General features: G+C 46.9%; 1 long non-coding RNA gene across 1 annotated transcript; it reads right to left on the bottom strand.

The window, feature by feature from the left end:
- Positions 1-318: 318 nt before the first annotated feature.
- On the bottom strand, positions 319-1,142 carry LOC125758012 (uncharacterized). The gene is made up of 3 exons (XR_007415744.1): positions 1,006-1,142; positions 849-943; positions 319-391 (listed from the first exon to the last, which is right to left on the bottom strand). It is a non-coding gene; the product is annotated as an uncharacterized LOC125758012 (long non-coding RNA).
- Between the last annotated feature and the right edge of the window lie 4,908 nt (positions 1,143-6,050).

Below are 6,050 nucleotides of genomic sequence, written 5' to 3'. Positions count from 1 at the left end.
TTTAGCAATAGCACATTTTCAGTTTCACTTTTGAAGCAATTGACAAAATAGGGAACATTTCAAGATGTTGAACATTTTTGCAATGCTACCTTTTTGCTACATTTCACCATAACTGCAAGGCAGGACACCTGTTTATTCCATCTGACAGTTATGCATACAACTAGCTCCTGCAACCGTTTGCCAAATTTTTTTTGTGCAGCCTTTTGTCTTTATGCCCACAGATGTCATCTCTTCACAAACATATGCCTGCACGCATGAGCATCACCTGTGAGCATGTAACACCATCTACAGTTGATCAAAAACATCAGCGAAACTTACGAGTTGGGGCACGGGGAAGATCCTGGGCCACATCCTCTTCAGCCACACCAGTAGCAGCTGGAGCAGGGCTCACCTGTTATAGTAAAAAGTTTCTTGATTGACACACTGAGTGCAATAAGAAGTATGGAGTGGAAGTGGACAATAGCAATGTTCAATGTTTTTTTAGAATGTTTCAACAGCGGCATGCTATGACACACAGACTTCGGAGAGAGGGATGGAGGGAGGCAAGCCTGCTGGCTACGCACCTCACTCGACTCGAGGGTCTGAGAAATGGGTTGGAACACGTAGGGTGCTCTAATGAGCTTCGAAATATAGTTCGCGGCTGTTCTTTCGTCATCACCGCAAATGTGGCTGTTTCGCATTCCGTTATGGGCGGCGCAACGTGTTAGCACCTCAGCTAACGCGACGGCCGGGTGATCCACTCGATATTGTTTGAAAAAGTAAAACTAACAGCGCGTAATGGCTCGAAGCAAACGAGCCCACTTGTTCGCAGCATACAAGTAACAATGATATCCTAAGCCAGTGCTTACCGATTCAGACCACCCGAACTATGGGCCTCGCACACTCGTCCCTGTCAAGCACGACGCGGCCGCGGTAATCCGAAATCTGGCCGCCTCGGGTGTCGCTGTAAAGCACAAGCGGGACGTGTAAGATGACCGACCACAATACAATTGTTCTCGCACTCACCTCTGCTGCCCTCGGAGTTTGGCAAGACCCTGCTGCGAATAGTAGCGCTCATTCCTCCATCAGGCCTGCCACTGGGCCCTGGTGTTACGCGCAGGGACTTCTTCGTTCAAAAGCGCTACTAGCTCCTGCCACATGTCGTCCCGGTCCTCCCTCGTGAAAGACGGCTCCAGCGGGCACGACAGCGTCGCGATCGGTGGGTGCTCTTTCACAAAAGCCAGCAGAAGCTCCTTTTGACGATCCGACACCCGAGAACCAACGCAGACGTTGCGATCGGACGACATTCTGAAACTGCGTCAGCCGCTACTTTTCTCTTTTTTTTTCGCGTGCGCGACACCATCTAGCGACGACGTCAAAAAAAAAACTAACATTATTAAATATCATCACTCAAAGCTGTTGCTGTTTGAAAGAGTGTTTGAGCTTGAGAAGCAAAAACAATAATTTTCTGTAAAATAATTATATTTATTAAAAGGCGAGAAACGCTTCACGGTCCCTGTGCCGACGTCACAGGATGCGCGTCTACTTCCGGAAAGCTGTCCGCTTCACGATTGGCTGTTCTCTTCCTCTCGGCGGTTCTAGGCGGGAGAGCTGCGCCTCCTCTCACTTTTGTGACGTAGGCACCGCAGAACGAACGCGAACGAACAGAGATCTCCGACCGCCCCCAGGAAGAACGAGAAGGAAAGAATGAAATAAATAAAGAAAGAAAGACAGATAGATAGACAGAAGGAAAGAAGTAACCATAGAAGGAAAAAGAAAGAGAAACAACGAACTCCACCCAGCTGCTCTTTTCCTTCAGGCTTGCCACTACTAGTGCGAAGCTGCCATAATTTCTTCTTCGGCTCGAACAATTGATACACATTTCTCACTTCCGTTTCCGAGCCGTTGTACTACGATATGGGCCCAATTTTGAGAACTGATTTACGCAATACAGCGCATGCTCCCTTACACAACCTTAGCGATCTCCTATACATCAATCGGACAAACTTGAGTACATGTGTATTGCTTCTATAAATGAACCAAGATTTGTGTGGTAAAAGAATGAACCGTTGTTTCGTCGTCCTAGCAATTTCACGGACGAGTTCATTACAGTTACAATGCAATCAGACAACAATAACACAACGCAGGAATGTTGAAGGCAATTTTATTCTAGAAAATTAGACTTCGCCAGAGGAAGAGGCTCTTTTCACCTCGCCGCATTTCAGAACGGAGGAGTAGACGAATTGTTCATGTCGGCTACCTCTGGTTGAAAGAACAGTCAGGCCCAGTCGAAACGAATTCTAATATTGGCTCCTGCTCTCTTACTTTGCCCTTGCGTGCTTGGTGGTTTTGCGGACAGTCATGCGCCTCCCACGTCTACTTGACGACCGGCTGCTCAGGGACTTCCTCACCTTCACGTGCCTTCCTCCGTGCCTTGAGGAAGAGTGACTACGGGCATGGCGACGTTTTTTGCCGCGCTTCGAGGGTATGGTGGTGGCGGACGACGAGCTCCTGGACCGGGCATGTCGGCGGCTCTTGCTCCTCCTCCTTCCGTGGCTTCGCTCCGAGCGGGAAGCCGAACTTTGACGGCTTCGGCCTTTACGCGCTCGTCCGCCATGGCGACTGCGGGACGAGTGCCTTGAGCGGCCCCGGCTCACCTTCCTCCTGGCACTGCGACGCTTTGGAGCGTCGCTCGCCGTGTCGACGGTGCTGCTCGGAGATGAGCTTCTCGAGCGCTTTCTGCGGCTCACTCTCTGGGCTTTAGTAGGGACCGCTTTGCTGTTGGAAGGTGTTTCAGTCGCCGGCTGCGCTGCATCCTCTACCTTCCGCGTCTTCCGAGCCGCGGTGGGCTTCGGCGCTAGGGGCTCCACGGACACGGCCTTTGGCGGTCGACCGCGTGGGCGCTTGGCAGCCGGGGTCTCGGTGGAGGGCCCAGGGGCATCGTCAGCAGTGGCAGCAGCGGCAGAAGCGGCAGCATCTTGGCGCTTCACACGCCCGGCCTTAGGCTGATCTTGCTTGGCGTCTTCCGGCTTCTTCGGCATGGCGGCGTCGCCTCAGGTCTTTTTGCACCGTCAGCCCTCGATCCCGAACTGCCCGCTCTCCCTTGAGTAGCCGCCGGCTGGGAAGCGGGAGCCAGGAGAGGCCTTCGGTGCAGCAGCGGCGAGACGCAGCCCGATGCAGCCGTCCGGTCTGTGAAGATGCCGCTGACTGAGCGCAAGCCGCGTTCGCTTCTCGTGCACCGCGTGCCTGTATTTCTTCTTCCTTGGCACCGCCATTAGTCTCGTGGAGATCTTTAGAGCATTTTAATACACAGCGCAATGTGCAATATTAATAACATCACATGCTCACATGCATGACAAGAAATCGCAGGCAAGCAATGTGTTTGACGAGTTCGTATACACAGCTGCAATAATTAACAAATCATCATCGTAGAGCACATACGAAACAGCGGGCACATCTGCGAAATCTGAGAAGGTTTCGAAAATGTTGTTTCATACGCCAATCAGATGGATTCTCAAGCGCTTCCTCATTGAAACTTTATTGATATTGTGTATTGAGCGTTATGCCCTCGCAAAGGACGTATTCGCGTGAGAATTGTTGAGAGTAAATAATTTCAGCTTTGTTGAAGTGTAATGTTTACTTTCACCGTTCTCCCTCAATCTTTCGCTTATCTCTTGTTGAGTGGCCGGCTTGCTTGTTTGCTCTATTTCACTGGCGCCTACCCTCTTCGGGGGATTGGCCGAGAAGCCGGCTGGTAATGTAAATGTAGACTAAAAACATTAAGGGTGGGTAAGGGAAAAATTCACCTTTCTAATATTAGAAAAAAGTAATGTTAGTTAAACGGTAAAAATAAATAAATAAACAAATATTTACAAAACAAACGAAACGTAGTATTATTCCATATATGCCAAAGCTCAGAAAAAATGACAAAACAAATATTTTTTTTTCACAACATGTGTACTTCTACCCTCAAATGAAAGCACACGTTCTCTATTTACTGCCAGGTAAACGCTACACTGTTTTTCAGGCCGTCCTATACATATCAGACACCGGGCATTAGGCGAGCTATTTGCGGGTGTGGAAAGCCTTAAAACCTTTCACGTGCACACTGACATTGCACTTCCTCCTCTGCATGATGTCTTTCACAGAAAGCACGCGTTTGCCCTGAGAAAGCGGTCGGCACGCGGCAGCATGAAAAGCAAGCAATGTCTAGGCTTGCACACGTTGAGAATGAGGCCGGCTTGATGTACTGTAGGTGGCGCTATATAGTCATCAGCTAAAGAAATAGCGATGTTAGAGTGAATCAAAGGAGCATCCTATATGTAGCACACCGGGGTATATAACGGTTAAGAATACCAAATTATTCCTCATACATCATTAAAATACAGGCGTTTGTCCGAAGTGCCGGACACTTGATTCTGGTTAATTCATCGGCAGAATATCCTCCTTGTGTCAGTAGAGTAGAGTAGATCCTATAAACCTTAGTAGAATTGATAGGCGGGCGAGTTGGAACTTACCCATTGTCAATTTCGTGCGCTGCGCAAAGATGGATCCTATAAACTCTGGCACACACCCACGCTGGGGGATTGGCGAAGAACCGGACTCGCAGAGGGCCCCACGGACTTTCCTGTTGCTGTAGTTCAATCAGCCAGCCCTGAGGGACAGAATAGTTTGACTATATGCTGGAGTTCCTATATTACTTATTAAAAGTTCGAAATAACCTTTTCTTCAGTTTGTGAATTGCCCATAGCTGAGTAAAAACTGCTCGATCTCTTGCACCTTGCTATATCCAAATCGGGAAGTTCTGGATGTGGTGTCTTTACTTTCGAAGAATTTTGTGACCCCAGGCGTAGTGACAAAAACCGGAAATTGGCATAAAGGATATAATTGGATGAACAAGGGATGGGTGCGAGAGTGAATAGGCCATCTTGTTTTCGATTATACCACGATGCCCTCGCTAGCTCGCTAACAGAACCCAGGTTGCCAACTATGGCGGTGTTTTCCCCTCTTCAAGAACAACTAACCAGGGAGTTCCACAGGGCCCAGTTCTGGGACCTCTCTTGTTTTTATATTTATATTTCAACAGATACACATATGTATACACACATATATATTCAGGTGTCGCATGTTGTTAGTAAGAACTGTTTTAGATGCCGCCGGATCAATGTAATGAAGGGCTTGATTTATTCGATGATAGTAGTGAATTCCAGGAACAAATTGCAGAAAACAAGGCTTTCATTTTGCCGTAGTTAGTGCTTACTTTTGGAAACAAAAGGTTACTATTTTCAGAAAACTGTGTGTTATTAGTGTTGTGGGGATGTGTTAGGGCAAGTATGTCAGTGGGAAGGTCACCGATTCTACTTCTGAATAATAAAATACCAAGTTTGAGTTGAAAGTTGGAAATGAACCATAGAATTTCGAGAGCGCTAAAGAGGGGTGCTGCTGATGCTGTGTAAGGACTATGTGTGATAATTCGGACTGCTCTTTTCTGAAGGTGAATGGGGGATGTCAGGTGTGTGGTGTAGGTATTGGCCCAGGATGAAATGCAGTAATAAGGTGACTGTTAAGCAAATAATAGTTAAGTGATTTTAGAATGTGTTGCTGAAAACAATGTCTTGTGGGAATGAGTACGAGGATGCCAAAATTTATATTTAAGTGAAGTAGTATTTAATTTACGTGAATATTATATTTAAGTGGAGGGTCTCATGTGACACCTAGAAAAGTCATGAACTTTGATGAGGTAATGACGCAGCTATCCATGTATATTTCGGGTGATATTGTAACGTTTTTTTTTGGAACGAGTGAAATAACATAAAAGTTGTTTTACCGGGGATAATTTTCTATAAGTTATTCTTTCGCCATAATACAAGATTCGCGACATCAGTCTTTACTTTTGCTAGTATATTGTTAAGAACTTTGTCACTAGAACATATCGTGGTATCGTCAGAATAAAGGATGCAGTCATAAGAGCTAAGTGATGATGGTAAGTCGTTAATGTAGATGTGCATATGTAAACATATATGCATACATAAGTTATGACGTGACGAACTGTGTTAGCTAGTGATATGAAT

The sequence above is a fragment of the Rhipicephalus sanguineus genome, chromosome 1 (assembly GCF_013339695.2).
Source record: "Rhipicephalus sanguineus isolate Rsan-2018 chromosome 1, BIME_Rsan_1.4, whole genome shotgun sequence".
Lineage (NCBI taxonomy): Eukaryota > Metazoa > Arthropoda > Arachnida > Ixodida > Ixodidae > Rhipicephalus > Rhipicephalus sanguineus.
This window is presented reverse-complemented; position numbering and strand designations above follow the sequence as displayed.